This window comes from Passer montanus, unplaced genomic scaffold (assembly GCF_014805655.1).
Source record: "Passer montanus isolate IOZ18808 unplaced genomic scaffold, ASM1480565v1 scaffold45, whole genome shotgun sequence".
In the NCBI taxonomy this organism is placed as follows: domain Eukaryota; kingdom Metazoa; phylum Chordata; class Aves; order Passeriformes; family Passeridae; genus Passer; species Passer montanus.
The window spans coordinates 4,531,935-4,549,140 of record NW_024369373.1 but is presented as its reverse complement, the minus strand read 5'-3'; positions in this window follow the sequence as shown (position 1 = coordinate 4,549,140).

The window sequence follows — 17,206 nt, the reverse complement described above, 5'->3', positions numbered from 1 at the left end:
GAATAATGCAGGTTTGCTCAAAGCAAAGGACAAACCTGTTCCACTGCCTGAGTGCCCTCACACAGAGGGCAGCTCCTGTGCCCTGCCCAATCCCATCTGTTCCAGTCATGCCCCCCGTGTCCTGCCCTGCCATGAGGTGCCCTGAGAAAAGCCTGGCTCCATTCTCCTCATAATGGCCTGACAGAGACTGGAGGCTGTGCTTAAGCTCTACTCAAGCCTTTCCTAGACTAAACAAGGCCAGGCCAGGCAGAGTGCCCAGCAGCACAGGGATGCAGAAATACTGGAATTTACTGAGGGGCATCATGCCTCATCAGCCATTTATGCTCAGCACACTGCAGCTCTGCCTGCTAAAGGCCAATTCAGCAGTCAACCTTGCTCATTTGAAAACCTCTAACATTTGCAGTTGAGGAACAAATTTATGCATTCAGAGACCGAAGGAAAGAAGTGTTTTTCTGACGTATTTCACAATTTTCTCCACAGCAGTTGACTGATCCACAGAGGAGAACCCTCTGTGAACTACAGCTCAAGGCCAGTCAGAAACCATTGACTTCAGAAACCTCCACCAAGTAATTGCCATGGACTGCTCTGTGCAAGAAATTACATTATCCTCAATATGCTTTTAGAGCTAAAAATAATTAAGTCTAGATATGTGAACAGTGAAAGGATGGAAAGGGAGAATAGAATGGGGAAGATGTCAAGATCCAGACTATTTCATTTTGGGAAATACATTTACTTTCCCCTTCTTAGTCTTTTTATTCCTCTACTCCAGCTTTGTTAAAACAAATTAATGAGGGAATTATGCCAACCTGAAGCACATCTTTTTTTTTTGTTAGAAATGTCAGCAAGTGTAAGGCCAGCAGTACACAAAGCAGCTGAGGAAGAGTCTGGGAAAGCTTTCACTGTGCCTGCAGCTCAATGCTCATCCCAACCAACCTGACAACCTGAGAGAGCCACACAGAGTCAGTCAGGATGATTTTCAAATATACAGGCATACATTACACATAACTGCAGAGGACATAATGTTTTGTTGTTAAGCAAAAGCCACAATGCTACACAATTGCCTTTTTTTCCAGAATATTCTTCATGCAAGCCAAAAACTGAATTCAAGTTTGCAGGGCTGAAGCCACATTTCCTTTCCCCAGAATGAATGCAGGACCATTCAGTTTAAAAAAAAAAGAAACAAAACCAGGAGGCACTGGGGAACTGGAGGGGAGAACTGCTACACCCTCTTTTTCTTCACCTTAGAGACACAGTAACAAAACACTGAATGGCCAAACTTGCCACAATATCTATAAGTTTCAAAACAACCTAAAAGAATCATTCTTGCAATGTTACCAGCTATCAGTATATATTGCAATTCCTAAACTAATCACACTCTACCCTTTCACTAACTCAATCATCCTCTTATGAACAGGGACAAAAGAAATCCCAGCAGAGAGAACTGCAGAAAGCTGTTACCATTTGCATTCTTTTAAAGTCCTGAACAAACACAGATGCTAAACAAATATATTTCAAATCATCTAACAAGTAACTTGCAGCCTTTTAGACAAACAATCATTAGGGGCCCAGTGGGAAAATAGTTAAATAGTCCAAAAGTGAGCCAAAATATCACCTCACTTTAAATGGCATTTCACTATATACAGAAATTTTGCTACTTCTAGGTGAAGGTTTGGGAAATGCCTTTTGTGCGTGTGACATAAAGTCACTGCACACAAATACAGAAATCACTGCTTGCTGGGAAATGTCTTTTGTTTTGTTGCTGCTGAAAGAAAATGTGAAGTCACTGCACACAAATACAGAAATCACTGCTTGAGCACAACTTTTCAAGGCAACAGAGTATTAACTTGAGATGGCAGCTGATTAAGGAATCAGAATTCACTTTAAAGCAACATTTCTACAACCAATTCCTGCCCAAGCATTTACCTGGGCTTTTTTTTCCCCAGTTCAATACAGTATGTCCAGCTCTAAGATATATTTACGCTGGAAATTATGAACTTCAAATGAGCTGAATTATTATTTCAGCCTGCCTCAGACAGGAAGTTAATTTGAATTGCAAGAACAGGCTTTTGGGGATTTAAATGTCTTCAGAAAGCTATCTCACATTAACGGAATGTAAAACACTCTCCTTGCTACAGCACATCTTTGGTTTTGATTGTTCTCAAAGCTGAGAAGTGACAACAGCCAGAGAAGGCAAAAAAATTTCTCTCTTGCACATTATACTTGAAAACGGCAACTCAGTGTAAAAACTACATGGCTGCAGCAAATCACTGAGCACATTTGCCAAGGAATCATAAACCTTTCACGTTCATTGTGACGATCACTGAGCACATTTGCTAGTTTCACTCCAAGGAATCATAAACCTTTCACGTTCATTGTGACAAAGTGATTCAACCACGTCAGGTACCTTCAGTCCTCTCACAACCTTCTGGCAAGACAGAAAACAGCAAGAACATTAAAACACAGCACAGCCTCTGCCCTCGCAGCTGCCCGTTCACCCCCTTCAACTCTCCTCCCTGCGAGACCGAGCCGCGGCAAAGCAAGAGCGAAGCACCGACGGGCACCAGGCCGAGAAGCCTCTCTGAGGGCAGTGCCGGGGCTGCCGGCGGGGCGAGGCGAGGCGAGGCTCAGCCCGCACCTCCCCACGCCGCCCGGCCCCGCCGCAGCCCCCTCAGCCTCCCTCGCCCGCGCTGCTGCCCCGCCCCGCTCCGCCCGGCCCCGCGGCATGCCGGGACGGCGAGTCGCACCGGCGCGCCGGACGCACGCTAGGAGCGGGGAGTGGAACTACAACTCCCGACAGGCCCCGCGCCGCGCCCCGCGGTGGCTCATTTGAATGAGGGAAGGGGCCCGCGCGCCGCTGGCCCCGCGGCGGTGCCGCGGAGCATTGTGGGATGGTGGGGGAGCGGAGCGGGGCCCTGCGCCTGTGGAGAAACGGGGCTGAACCCCTCGGGGATGGGTTCTACCCTTTGGGGAGAGGATTGGCCCCGTTTGAGACACCGTTCTACCCTTCTGGGACAGGACTTTACCCCTGTGGGACAGGGTTGTGCCCTCTGGGCGTGAGGCCCTGAGTGGGGCCGTGGGCGGTCCCCACAGCGCTGCACGTCCTGAAGTCAATTTTAGTCCCTCCATAACGGCTATACACTGACGATTTTTTAAAGAAATGCTCGACTTGGTTGCAGTGAAGTTAGCAAAGAAGGTGTGGGGTGGCAGGAAAACGCCTTCAAATAAATATTTGTGAACATGTAAGCGGTCTAAAAAGCGTGGTTTGGGTCTCGTGGAGCCCTCCCGAATTCCCTGGAGCAGCAGCAGCCACAGAGGGGACTCATGAGGGCACAGGAGCTGTCAGGATTTAGGATTACATTCCTAAATGGGCCGTGGGCACAGTTGCATTCCCAGATTTCTTGTGCTGGGAATGTGGAAAGCTGAGCTGGTAGGTGGTCTTGTGCTACAATGTTGGAAATGGGCTACTCGGGGAATACACGACTTCTTTGGTGCTTGAGCTCTGCAGCTTGGGGATGCTGGGCAAAAATGCATAATCTTAAATAAAATTATTAACCCTCTGGGCCAAAAGCTATCATATTATTACATAAAAACTTTCAAGAGACTGAACAAAACCCCAAAACCTAAAAGAAAAAGGAGCTCAAAATAGGTACAGAACCCAAAAAGGGAGTCACTATTAATCTTTAGAGGAATTGTTATGAACTTAAGGTTTTCCTTTAGAATCATAAAAGCCATTTAGAATAAACATTCTTCAAGTCCCCTTCTTGGGCTGACATTTGATAATGCACAGAAATGTGACAACCAGAAATAGAAATGGTAGAAGAAAAATATTGCAAGGGTACAGGCTGGATTAGAACACAGAAAGGTGAGGGGTGGAAAGAGGAGAAAAATGTTTGCACTGAGCAGCAGCAAAGGTTTATTTGCTGGCATAGTAAGGTGCCTTCCTACAGAATTGACCTCTTTATTCCCTGAGGTGTGGTTGCTCACTTCCTTAATTTAGCAGGAAATGGGAAAAGTGTCTGCCTTTATCAGAGTTTGTGCTGCACTGGAAGGGACCCCCAAGGATCTCTGCAGCTCCTGGCCCTGCACAGCCCCAAGAGTCACACCGTGTGCCTGAGAGCTCTGTGCAAGCCCTTCTGAGCCCTGCCAGCCTCGCTGCTCTGAGCGCTGCCCCGACACCTTGTCTGCTCCTTTCACTGACCCAAACCCCTCAGCGGTGACAGATCTGCTGGCCCATCGCTCAAAACCATTCCAGGAGCCCCAAACCCACCCAATTCTTTGTCACTCCTTTGATGCATTCCCTCTCTCTTCTCCCGTGCCCTGCAGGGTTCCCTTGCACCTGGCAAGGAGCAAGTGCTGAGAGGCTCATGCCCTGTGTCACTCGAGCTCCTTGCACACCCCAGCAGGCTTCCTGGTGCTTCTGAGTGCAGATCCAACTAAGATCCAGTCATGTCCAGAGATAAAATCCTGAAGCAGCTCCACAGGTGCTTTGTTTTGTCACTCTGAGTTCTGTAATGCCAAAGACTGTAAACCCAACAGACTGGGAAGTCCAGGGAAGTCTGGGATGGCTCAGGCACCAATGGCACAAATTGGCACAATGAACTCTTCCCTTTCAGTGGTGCAGAGAGCTGAGGGAAATAATCCTGCAGGAAAAGAAACTGTCTCAGCACAGAGCATTTATCCCCATCTTCAGTATGGGCAAGGAGTGCAACTCCACTGAAATCAGCACAGGTCTTCAAAATCCAGGCCAGATGCCCTGAATCCAGCCTTGCAGGTCCACTTTCCCCTGAAGACACCAATCTCTTGGGCCCTCCAGACTAGTGGAGGACAGTCACATGTCATTGGGGCCCACCAGCTGGAAATAAGGTGAGCTCTCCAAGGTGGCGGCGGCCCCGTGCGCGGCGCGAGCCCCCTCAGCCTCCCTCGCCCGCGCTGCTGCCCCGCCCCGCTCCGCCCGGCCCCGCGGCATGCCGGGACGGCGAGTCGCACCGGCGCGCCGGACGCACGCTAGGAGCGGGGAGTGGAACTACAACTCCCGACAGGCCCCGCGCCGCGCCCCGCGGTGGCTCATTTGAATGAGGGAAGGGGCCCGCGCGCCGCTGGCCCCGCGGCGGTGCCGCGGAGCATTGTGGGATGGTGGGGGAGCGGAGCGGGGCCCTGCGCCTGTGGAGAAACGGGGCTGAACCCCTCGGGGATGGGTTCTACCCTTTGGGGAGAGGATTGGCCCCGTCTGAGACACCGTTCTACCCTTCTGGGACAGGACTTTACCCCTGTGGGACAGGGTTGTGCCCTCTGGGCGTGAGGCCCTGAGTGGGGCCGTGGGCGGTCCCCACAGCGCTGCACGTCCCGAAGTCAATTTTAGTCCCTCCATAACGGCTATACACTGACGATTTTTTAAAGAAATGCTCGACTTGGTTGCAGTGAAGTTAGCAAAGAAGGTGTGGGGTGGCAGGAAAACGCCTTCAAATAAATATTTGTGAACATGTAAGCGGTCTAAAAAGCGTGGTTTGGGTCTCGTGGAGCCCTCCCGAATTCCCTGGAGCAGCAGCAGCCACAGAGGGGACTCATGAGGGCACAGGAGCTGTCAGGATTTAGGATTACATTCCTAAATGGGCCGTGGGCACAGTTGCATTCCCAGATTTCTTGTGCTGGGAATGTGGAAAGCTGAGCTGGTAGGTGGTCTTGTGCTACAATGTTGGAAATGGGCTACTCGGGGAATACACGACTTCTTTGGTGCTTGAGCTCTGCAGCTTGGGGATGCTGGGCAAAAATGCATAATCTTAAATAAAATTATTAACCCTCTGGGCCAAAGCTATCATATTATTACATAAAAACTTTCAAGAGACTGAACAAAACCCCAAAACCTAAAAGAAAAAGGAGCTCAAAATAGGTACAGAACCCAAAAAGGGAGTCACTATTAATCTTTAGAGGAATTGTTATGAACTTAAGGTTTTCCTTTAGAATCATAAAAGCCATTTAGAATAAACATTCTTCAAGTCCCCTTCTTGGGCTGACATTTGATAATGCACAGAAATGTGACAACCAGAAATAGAAATGGTAGAAGAAAAATATTGCAAGGGTACAGGCTGGATTAGAACACAGAAAGGTGAGGGGTGGAAAGAGGAGAAAAATGTTTGCACTGAGCAGCAGCAAAGGTTTATTTGCCGGCATAGTAAGGTGCCTTCCTACGGAATTAACCTCTTGATTCCCTGAGGTGTGATTGCTCACTTCCTTAATTTAGCAGGAAATGGGAAAAGTGTCTGCCTTTATCAGAGTTTGTGCTGCACTGGAAGGGACCCCCAAGGATCTCTGCAGCTCCTGGCCCTGCACAGCCCCAAGAGTCACACCGTGTGCCTGAGAGCTCTGTGCAAGCCCTTCTGAGCCCTGCCAGCCTCGCTGCTCTGAGCGCTGCCCCGACACCTTGTCTGCTCCTTTCACTGACCCAAACCCCTCAGCGGTGACAGATCTGCTGGCCCATCGCTCAAAACCATTCCAGGAGCCCCAAACCCACCCAATTCTTTGTCACTTCCCACCATCCCAACCACAGACTCTGCACAAACACCCTGTTTCTGTTCCCCTGGGCTGCTGAAAGTTTAGGTTCCAGTCCCATCCATGGGGCTGGGCACGCAGAGGAGAGGGAACATTGCCCACATGGACCTACAGACCTTTTATGCTTCTTTCCTCTAACTCCCCTAATTCTTCAGCAATCCTTCATCAGAATCTCCCCAGATATGCCCATACCAGTCCCCTGGATCCACATCTGCTATCACCATCCAGCAGTGGGTAATCCTCTTGTTTAGGGTTTGTTGTTGTTGTTGTTGTCTTGGGTTTGTTGGGGTTTGTTTTGTTTGTTTTTTTTTGTTTGTTTGTTTTGGCAGCTTTACTTCAATCCTTCATTCCAATAAACATATTTGCTCTCCTTCCCTGTTGGCTCTTTCAGGACATCTGTCTCCAGCTGTTTCTCTTTTCCCAAGCTTCTGGAGTACCCACAGTGTGCTGTGCTGTACCCGGCGCGCTCCCAAGGTGGCACACACGCTCTTTGCCATGTCCTCTGCTGTGTCTCTCTACCTCCTCCTCCAGCTCCAACCCCTCCTCCTCCACCCATTCCATCCCTAAAGGAGAAGAGACACAGCCCCGACTCCCCAGAACCCTCTCTATTGACATCCTGCTGACCATACCAAGTAAAATGTTGTGTCATCTTATAGAAACAAGGCAAGTAATATATCCAAATGAAATTTATTTACAAGGCAGCTGGCAAAAGAGCTTTTATTTGCTCAGCGTGGCTCTTGCTGGCAGAGGGCCACTCCTGTTAGCAGCAGAGCTGTGCTCACCTCGGGCTGTGCTGGGGCTGCCTGGGGAGCCCTCGGGAGGACACTGCACCCCAGGGCTGGAGGCTCGAGCTTTTGGGCACAAGGAAGTTAGGAGGTGAGGTGGTCTGAGGTTTTCTTCTAGGTGAGAACCTGTCTGTCCCCTGAGCCATCCCCATCAAACCTCCTTTGATGCATTCCCTCTCTCTTCTCCCGTGCCCTGCAGGGTTCCCTTGCACCTGGCAAGGAGCAAGTGCTGAGAGGCTCATGCCCTGTGTCACTCGAGCTCCTTGCACACCCCAGCAGGCTTCCTGGTGCTTCTGAGTGCAGATCCAACTAAGATCCAGTCATGTCCAGAGATAAAATCCTGAAGCAGCTCCACAGGTGCTTTGTTTTGTCACTCTGAGTTCTGTAATGCCAAAGACTGTAAACCCAACAGACTGGGAAGTCCAGGGAAGTCTGGGATGGCTCAGGCACCAATGGCACAAATTGGCACAATGAACTCTTCCCTTTCAGTGGTGCAGAGAGCTGAGGGAAATAATCCTGCAGGAAAAGAAACTGTCTCAGCACAGAGCATTTATCCCCATCTTCAGTATGGGCAAGGAGTGCAACTCCACTGAAATCAGCACAGGTCTTCAAAATCCAGGCCAGATGCCCTGAATCCAGCCTTGCAGGTCCACTTTCCCCTGAAGACACCAATCTCTTGGGCCCTCCAGACTAGTGGAGGACAGTCACATGTCATTGGGGCCCACCAGCTGGAAATAAGGTGAGCTCTCCAAGGTGACCCTCACCAAGTGAGGAACCTGCAGGAGAGACATGGAATGATGGTTTTGCCATTTGTGGAGACAGGTGGACATGCCCTGGTCCCATCCTTAACCACCCAGCTCAGCGTTAAACCTCCACGTCCCAGCACTTACCTTGTCCCTGTTCCTCAGAGCCAGTGGCACTTCACAGACCTCACCAGGGGTGCAGTTCTGAAACACCATCTCTTGGGCAAGGCTGAGGTGAGCTGTGATCCTCCAGGCCAACTGCTGAGAGCTGGAGAGGCAAGAGAGAGCAGGGAGAGGTTCAGCTGCTGGGAGGAAGATTCTGCTCTGATCCCCAGTGAAGTACAGACTCTGGACGAGCACATCTGCCCAGCCCACACTGGGCAAACAGTGGCTCTTCCACCTCTGCCCTGGGCTGATCAAAAGCTCCTGGACCACGTTGAGCAGGCTCAAGCCAAGCTGCTCTTTTGGCATCCTCCTCAAATATCACATCAAACAACAAGGAAATGGCAGGGAAAGGCTACCTTGTGATGGGATGTCCATGCTTGTGTTGAGGCTGGACAATCTGGGGCAGATTCACCTTCTTAGTGCTGGCCAGCCTCTGCTTGATGGTAAGAGAGATCTTCTGGAAAGCAGAGGGAATCAGCTGAAAGGTAAAAAACACCAAGAGCCTCAGAAATGCATTTGTTCATAGAGGCTTTTTCGTGTTCACTTGCTACTGATGAATAATTTGTGATCACAGCCACTAGGACAGTTCTGGAAGCCCTGGAAGTTACCTGCTGAAATATTTAACATCAGTAAATTAATGATATAGAGCAGAATGCACATGCTTAGCCACGTGGCTCTGTCCCATTAGCTTCTCTGTGATTTGATGTGACATGTTTGGGGATTTCTGCTCTTTGGGCATTTGTTTCCTCTTTAGTTTCACTGGATTGAGCTGGTGACCTTTGCAGAGAGTGGGGAGGAGTTATCAGAACTCCCCTAACCCCATCCCTGCACAAAGCTCACAGCCCACCAAGTGGAGATGTCCCTGCTGGTGAGTCGAGGGAGGCAGGAAAGCAGCTCTGTGCCAAGGCTGAAGTGCACAGGAATGGGCCCAAGCTTCAGTGCTCTCTTTGTAATTAGCACTTGTTTGTCTGGCCTCACAGACCCCTCCCCAGAAGAACACAGATCTCCTGACAGAGCCCCAGCACCAGAACACCTCCAGTCAAGGGAGCTCCAGGCAGAGTCTGAGCTGCCCCCACATGCCAGGGGCCCAAGGGCAGGCTGGGGAGAGCAGCACAGGTGAGTGTCCAGCCTGACAGGAGGAATTACTGCCACACAAAGGGCAGGGAAAGCAGCACACCCTCGTGGATCAGCTGTACATGGGTTTAACTTGGCTCTGGTGGCACAGCCAGGGACACTGCACCAGGCCAGCCCCACCAACAGGAGCACGGCCAAGGAGCTGGGGAGGGGCTCTGCAGCTTCACAGCACTGCTGGACACCAGGGGCAGGGAGAGGGACACGAGGGGAGTTTCCAGCCCTAACACAGCTCAGGCCCAGTCACAGTGGGTACTCACTGTTAGAAGTTTCTCTGCCTCTCTGACAAACTTCTGATTCCAATGTTCCAGCCCTCTGCCCTGGGATCTGGGAGCCATTGTAGAGGATGTCTGGCCTGGATCATTTGTGCCACTGGCCGTGATTTGGCTCACCTGGAAGGAGCAACAATGGAACTCTGAAAATCCAGAATCCCATTCATGCAGACCCAAAGGATACACTGGTGTCTCCAGCCTGTGGCATCTTCAGAAGTGAAGAACATGAAGGACATTATTCATCCCCATCCCACCCTGATTCATCATTAGACCCTATTTTAGTGGCTGAGTTAAGATCCATAGAAGCAAAACCCCAGAACAAACAGACCCTGAAACAAAACAGCTTTTTGCTGTGGGTGCAGTCCCACAAGCCAAAAGACTTGTCAGAGCCTGGTGGCACTTAACATCTCCCACCTCTTCCATTACATCTGTAACCCCATTTTCTGACATTATTAACCAAATCCCTGTTAATATCCAAACTGTCCAAGTTCTCTTGGTGGGGACAGAAGGAAAGCCAATGTCACTCGGCTGGCCTGGGTGCGTCACCGAGGGAGCAGGCCCTGCTGCAGGGTGGCATTGTCCCCTGCAGCAGAGGCTGCTCCAGCTCGGGAGCCCCGCGGAGCCTTCCCGGGGGCAGAGCGCAGGGTGAGCGCCCTGGGCCCGCGGAGCCCTGCCAGGGCAGGAAAGGACACAGGACGTGTGTCCCTTCCCCTGCCGCACCAGGGCTGGGGGCAGAGCAGGACCCCGGCCGAGGGCAGGCACGGGTGGGTTGTTCCTCATCAGCCATCCGGTGAGTGCCCAGGGGAAGCGGCGCATCCTTTGCTGATGGTTTTTTCCCGGATGGCGGCGATGGCCGGGGGCTCCCGGGGGCGGCTGCAGCTCTGCCTTGCACCTCTCCCAGAGACAGCCTCTGCTTCTGTCACGGCTCGGAGAAACCTCGGGGGTCCTGCTCCTTGCAGTTGGCTTGGTCTTAAATTCCACCCCACTGGCCTGGAGTGGGTGAAGCTGCAGATCCCAGGAGTCAAGGGCTGGGGATGGACAGGGAGGATGCCCGCACCAGGGAGGACTCTGGGCTCCAGGTCAGGAGAAGGGGCACAGACACGGCTGCTCTTTGTGCAGACAGTTCATTTTGTCTTGGCACACAGTTATGAACAGGACTGCTTTTGCTCATAGCCCTGGTTTGATATCAGCGCTGTCCTAGGGAGGGAAATTTTTCCCCAATGAACACTTTGAATCCCAGACATACCTCATCTCTGCTTTCTTCAGTCCTTCCCTGCTGCCTCCTTGGGCTGATATGAGGAATCCTAGCCTGGGGCAGGAATCTCTTTTACCCTTATCCACATCACCCTCTTTTTTAACTATCCCCAGCCAACAGCAAAATGCTAGTGTCTGCTACCTGCTGCTCTTTTAGGTGACAGGACAGCTGCATTGACCCTAAAAACACACCCAGTCACGACAGCAGGTCAGGAGCCGGAGAATCTCATGCATCAGGCAGTGAGACAGGCATGATGCTGTCATGGTTCCAGAAAGAAAGCTTGGCTAAGGCAAAAGCACGCTGCCCTGGAAACAGGCAGGCTGTTCATCTAAATGCTCTGCTGAGGGAGCAGCTCCCACTGGGGCTGCAGCTGAAACCCACAGGGGAGTGGAGGCTCTGGGCAGAGCCACAGGGGGAGCATACACCCTGTTCTTACAACATGGGATGCAGAAAAGCTGGGGTGGGAGAGGGAAGGGGTTCAGTGACTCCCTGGTCACTGAAGCTGAGCTGAAGCTGAGCCAGCAAGGCTCGAAAAGAGTTAAGCTGGGCAGGGACATGCTTGCCTGGGCTTGTTTTTCTGCCCAGCCCCTGTGTCCGTTTATTGTGCTGGGCCATGGAAAGGCTTCCTGGCTGCTGGGAGCCGTGCAGGCTGCTGGGGCTGCTGGCTGCTGCCTTGTGTAACCCCGGGCACCGGCGGGAGCTCGGCGTGTGCCTGCGGCTGAGAGAGCCACCGGCACCACTGGGGGGGCAGCTCCAGTCTGGAAGGCTGTGAGATCCCATTCTGTGGGAAACGTGCTGGGATGGAAGGGCTCAGCTCAGCCCAGGGGCTGCAAGGTCCCAGCACAGTCACATTTGTCAGGTCACAGCACTGCAGCTCCCCTTGTTTGTGGGGCTGGCACACAGGTGCCAGCAGCCCCATGGGGGCACTGCTGGGGATCAGCCCCATGGCTCCACTGCAGAGAGCTTTGGGGGTCTCTCCTTCACCCACCATCACGGCTTCATGTCAAACAGTTGCCACAGCCTTTTTTTGGAAGGCTCTCAGACATCTCCTGCCCAGAGGAGGCGGGAAGAGGTGAGCCTTTCTGGGAACAGGGCTGTTTCTGGTAAGCTCCTTTCTTCAGACTGCCGGCGTGTGCAGACACGCTGGATGGAGAAGGGGGAAGAGGGGATGTGGAGAGGTGCTGACTGTGCTGCATGCATGCCTGCCTGGCATGGGGCCCACGGGCTGGCTCTGTGGCAGGTGGGGACTCACAGCACCCCAGGCAAAGGGCTGGGGCCAGGAGCTGGCTGTTCCTGCCAGGAAAACCCTTCCAGGACACGAGGATGCCTTGCACAGGCACTGGCTGCTCCTGCTGACATGGGAGGGGGGAATAGGGGAGTAAGTGGGGCTGCTGCAAATAGGCACATGCCTCATCCTCTCCCACAGCAGGCACTAGCCTGGCCTCAGGCTCTGGCAGAGGTGAAACAGCAGAGCCACGGCACTTTGCTGCTCCCCATCTTCTGTCCAATCCACAGGGGCTCCAGAAGAATCCTTTTCCAGGAAGCAAAGGAGGGGGGAGCTCCCTTTATCACCCTGGGACAAAGCAGAGCACAGCCACCCCTGTGCCAAGGGAGAGCCTGGCAGCAGCTCCAACTGCAGCCGTGGTCTCCTGTGGCACAGGGAGATTTCTGTCTTGCCCTCCTGACCACTGTTGCTGCCACTCTCACCTCTCCTCCCTGCAGGGCAGTGGCAAGAGACTGCCCTTCCATGGATCATGGAATCAGAGGACGGTTTAGGTTGGAATGGATCTTTAAATGCCATCTAGTCCAACACCCCCTGCCATGGGCAGGGACACCTTCCACTATCTCAGAGCCCCATCCAGCCTGGCCTTCCCCATCCAGCCTGGCCTTGAACAATTCCAGGGATGGGCCAGCCACAGCTTCTCTGGATAATCTGTGCCAGGGCCTTGCCACACTTGTAGGGAAGAATTTATTGCAGATATCTAATCTAACCCTGCTTTCTGTCAGTTTGAAGCCATCTTGCCTTGTCCTGTCATTCCATGCCTTTGTCCAAAGTCCCTCTCCACCTCTCTTGCAGTCCCATTAGTGCTGGAAAGGCTCTAAAGTCTCCCTGGAACCTTCTCTTCTCCAGGCTGAACAACCCCAGCTCTCTCAGCCTGCCTCCACAGCAGAGGTGCTCCAGTCCTCAGAGCATCTTGGTGGTGTCAGGATGTGTTCCAGCAGCTCCACATTCCTCCTGGGGCCCCAGAGCTGGGGGGACAGATCCTCTCATCCATCTCATCCAGCTTTGTGGAGCTGTTCCCTTCAGGGCCTGCAGCTAGACAGAAGGACTGGGACATCAGGATGTCTCCCCAGCTCTGCAGGGATTAGGCAGGAGCCAAGGGCTGGATGTGTTCAGGGAAGCCTGCTCTGGTGCAGTCCCTTCATGCTCCTTCCCCTCAGCTGAAAAGCCTCCCAGATTTCACCTCTGCCATGCAGGCACCTTTCCCAAGAGTTCCCCATCCCCTTTCCTAGGAAGGAGCTCGCTCCCATGGCTGCCTTGCCCTGTGGGAGGCAAGTGACTCTTCCCTGCTCAGAAAGAGCATAACCATGGTGTGCCCTGAAGAGCTCCGTGTTTGTTTCTTTAGACAATATTTTCAAACTTGAATCTTGTGTGTTGCAGCAGAGAGAGCAGCCCTTGGCAGCCTCCATGGGACAGGATGAGTTTTCCTCAGTCCAGGCTGCTCCAGCTGCCAAGGAGAGGCACCAATTCCCACTGCAGGTGTGCACCTTTCCCTGCACTCCCCACTGGGATCAGCCAGGGTGTGATGTGCCAGGGGAAGAGCTGCATTCCACAGCCTGGCTGCCCTGGGATGTAGCTGTGGAAAAGACAGAGCATCAGCACTTGGCACTGTGTGCTGGGCTTCAGATTGGTTCTCATTTACAGAGAAGGAGGAAGCCATTGTGTTCAGAGAAGTGAAAGCCAGTGTAATGTTCTCTACTACTTTTGAAAACAGAAGTGAAGAACATGAAGGACATTATTCATCCCCATCCCACCCTGATTCATCATTAGACCCTATTTTAGTGGCTGAGTTAAGATCCATAGAAGCAAAACCCCAGAACAAACAGACCCTGAAACAAAACAGCTTTTTGCTGTGGGTGCAGTCCCACAAGCCAAAAGACTTGTCAGAGCCTGGTGGCACTTAACATCTCCCACCTCTTCCATTACATCTGTAACCCCATTTTCTGACATTATTAACCAAATCCCTGTTAATATCCAAACTGTCCAAGTTCTCTTGGTGGGGACAGAAGCAAAGCCAATGTCACTTGGCTGGCCTGGGTGCATCACCGAGGGAGCAGGCCCTGCTGCAGGGTGGCATTGTCCCCTGCAGCAGAGGCTGCTCCAGCTCGGGAGCCCCGCGGAGCCTTCCCGGGGGCAGAGCGCAGGGTGAGCGCCCTGGGCCCGCGGAGCCCTGCCAGGGCAGGAAAGGACACAGGACGTGTGTCCCTTCCCCTGCCGCACCAGGGCTGGGGGGCAGAGCAGGACCCCGGCCGAGGGCAGGCACGGGTGGGTTGTTCCTCATCAGCCATCCGGTGAGTGCCCAGGGGAAGCGGCGCATCCTTTGCTGATGGTTTTTCCCGGATGGCGGCGATGGCCGGGGGCTCCCGGGGGCGGCTGCAGCTCTGCCTTGCACCTCTCCCAGAGACAGCCTCTGCTTCTGTCACGGCTCGGAGAAACCTCGGGGGTCCTGCTCCTTGCAGTTGGCTTGGTCCTAAATTCCACCCCACTGGCCTGGAGTGGGTGAAGCTGCAGATCCCAGGAGTCAAGGGCTGGGGATGGACAGGGAGGATGCCCGCACCAGGGAGGACTCTGGGCTCCAGGTCAGGAGAAGGGGCACAGACACGGCTGCTCTTTGTGCAGACAGTTCATTTTATGAACAGGACTGCTTTTGCTCATAGCCCTGGTTTGACATCAGCACTGTCCTAGGGAGGGAAAATTTTCCCCAATGAACACTTTGAATCCCAGACATACCTCATCTCTGCTTTCTTCAGTCCTTCCCTGCTGCCTCCTTGGGCTGATATGAGGAATCCTAGCCTGGGGCAGGAATCTCTTTTACCCTTATCCACATCACCCTCTTTTTTAACTATCCCCAGCCAACAACAAAATTCTAGTGTCTGCTACCTGCTGCTCTTTTAGGCGACAGGACAGCTGCATTGACCCTAAAAACACACCCAGTCACGACAGCAGGTCAGGAGCCGGAGAATCTCATGCATCAGGCAGTGAGACAGGCATGATGCTGTCATGGTTCCAGAAAGAAAGCTTGGCTAAGGCAAAGACAGGACAGCTGCATTGACCCTAAAAACACACCCAGTCACGACAGCAGGTCAGGAGCCGGAGAATCTCATGCATCAGGCAGTGAGACAGGCATGATGCTGTCATGGTTCCAGAAAGAAAGCTTGGCTAAGGCAAAAGCACGCTGCCCTGGAAACAGGCAGGCTGTTCATCTAAATGCACTGCTGAGGGAGCAGCTCCCACTGGGGCTGCAGCTGAAACCCACAGGGGAGTGGAGGCTCTGGGCAGAGCCACAGGGGGAGCATACACCCTGTTCTTACAACATGGGATGCAGAAAAGCTGGGGTGGGAGAGGGAAGGGGTTCAGTGACTCCCTGGTCACTGAAGCTGAGCTGAAGCTGAGCCAGCAAGGCTCGAAAAGAGTTAAGCTGGGCAGGGACATGCTTGCCTGGGCTTGTTTTTCTGCCCAGCCCCTGTGTCCGTTTATTGTGCTGGGCCATGGAAAGGCTTCCTGGCTGCTGGGAGCCGTGCAGGCTGCTGGGGCTGCTGGCTGCTGCCTTGTGTAACCCCGGGCACCGGCGGGAGCTCGGCGTGTGCCTGCGGCTGAGAGAGCCACCGGCACCACTGGGGTGGCAGCTCCAGTCTGGAAGGCTGTGAGATCCCATTCTGTGGGAAACGTGCTGGGATGGAAGGGCTCAGCTCAGCCCAGGGGCTGCAAGGTCCCAGCACAGTCACATTTGTCAGGTCACAGCACTGCAGCTCCCCTTGTTTGTGGGGCTGGCACACAGGAGACACTGCTGGGGATCAGCCCCATGGCTCCACTGCAGAGAGCTTTGGGGGTCTCTCCTTCACCCACCATCACGGCTTCATGTCAAACAGTTGCCACAGCCTTTTTTTGGAAGGCTCTCAGACATCTCCTGCCCAGAGGAGGCAGGAAGAGGTGAGCCTTTCTGGGAACAGGGCTGTTTCTGGTAAGCTCCTTTCTTCAGACTGCCGGCGTGTGCAGACACGCTGGATGGAGAAGGGGGAAGAGGGGATGTGGAGAGGTGCTGATTGTGCTGCATGCATGCCTGCCTGGCATGGGGCCCACGGGCTGGCTCTGTGGCAGGTGGGGACTCACAGCACCCCAGGCAAAGGGCTGGGGCCAGGAGCTGGCTGTTCCTGCCGGGAAAGCCCTTCCAGGACACGAGGATGCCTTGCACAGGCACTGGCTGCTCCTGCTGACATGGGAGGGGGGAATAGGGGAGTAAGTGGGGCTGCTGCAAATAGGCACATGCCTCATCCTCTCCCACAGCAGGCACTAGCCTGGCCTCAGGCTCTGGCAGAGGTGAAACAGCAGAGCCACGGCACTTTGCTGCTCCCCATCTTCTGTCCAATCCACAGGGGCTCCAGAAGAATCCTTTTCCAGGAAGCAAAGGAGGGGGGAGCTCCCTTTATCACCCTGGGACAAAGCAGAGCACAGCCACCCCTGTGCCAAGGGAGAGCCTGGCAGCAGCTCCAACTGCAGCCGTGGTCTCCTGTGGCACAGGGAGATTTCTATCTTGCCCTCCTGACCACTGTTGCTGCCACTCTCACCTCTCCTCCCTGCAGGGCAGTGGCAAGAGACTGCCCTTCCATGGATCATGGAATCAGAGGACGGTTTAGGTTGGAATGGATCTTTAAATGCCATCTAGTCCAACACCCCCTGCCATGGGCAGGGACACCTTCCACTATCTCAGAGCCCCATCCAGCCTGGCCTTGAACAATTCCAGGGATGGGCCAGCCACAGCTTCTCTGGATAATCTGTGCCAGGGCCTTGCCACACTTGTAGGGAAGAATTTATTGCAGATATCTAATCTAACCCTGCTTTCTGTCAGTTTGAAGCCATCTTGCCTTGTCCTGTCATTCCATGCCTTTGTCCAAAGTCCCTCTCCACCTCTCTTGTAGTCCCATTAGTGCTGGAAAGGCTCTAAAGTCTCCCTGGAACCTTCTCTTCTCCAGGCTGAACAACCCCAGCTCTCTCAGCCTGCCTCCACAGCAGAGGTGCTCCAGTCCTCA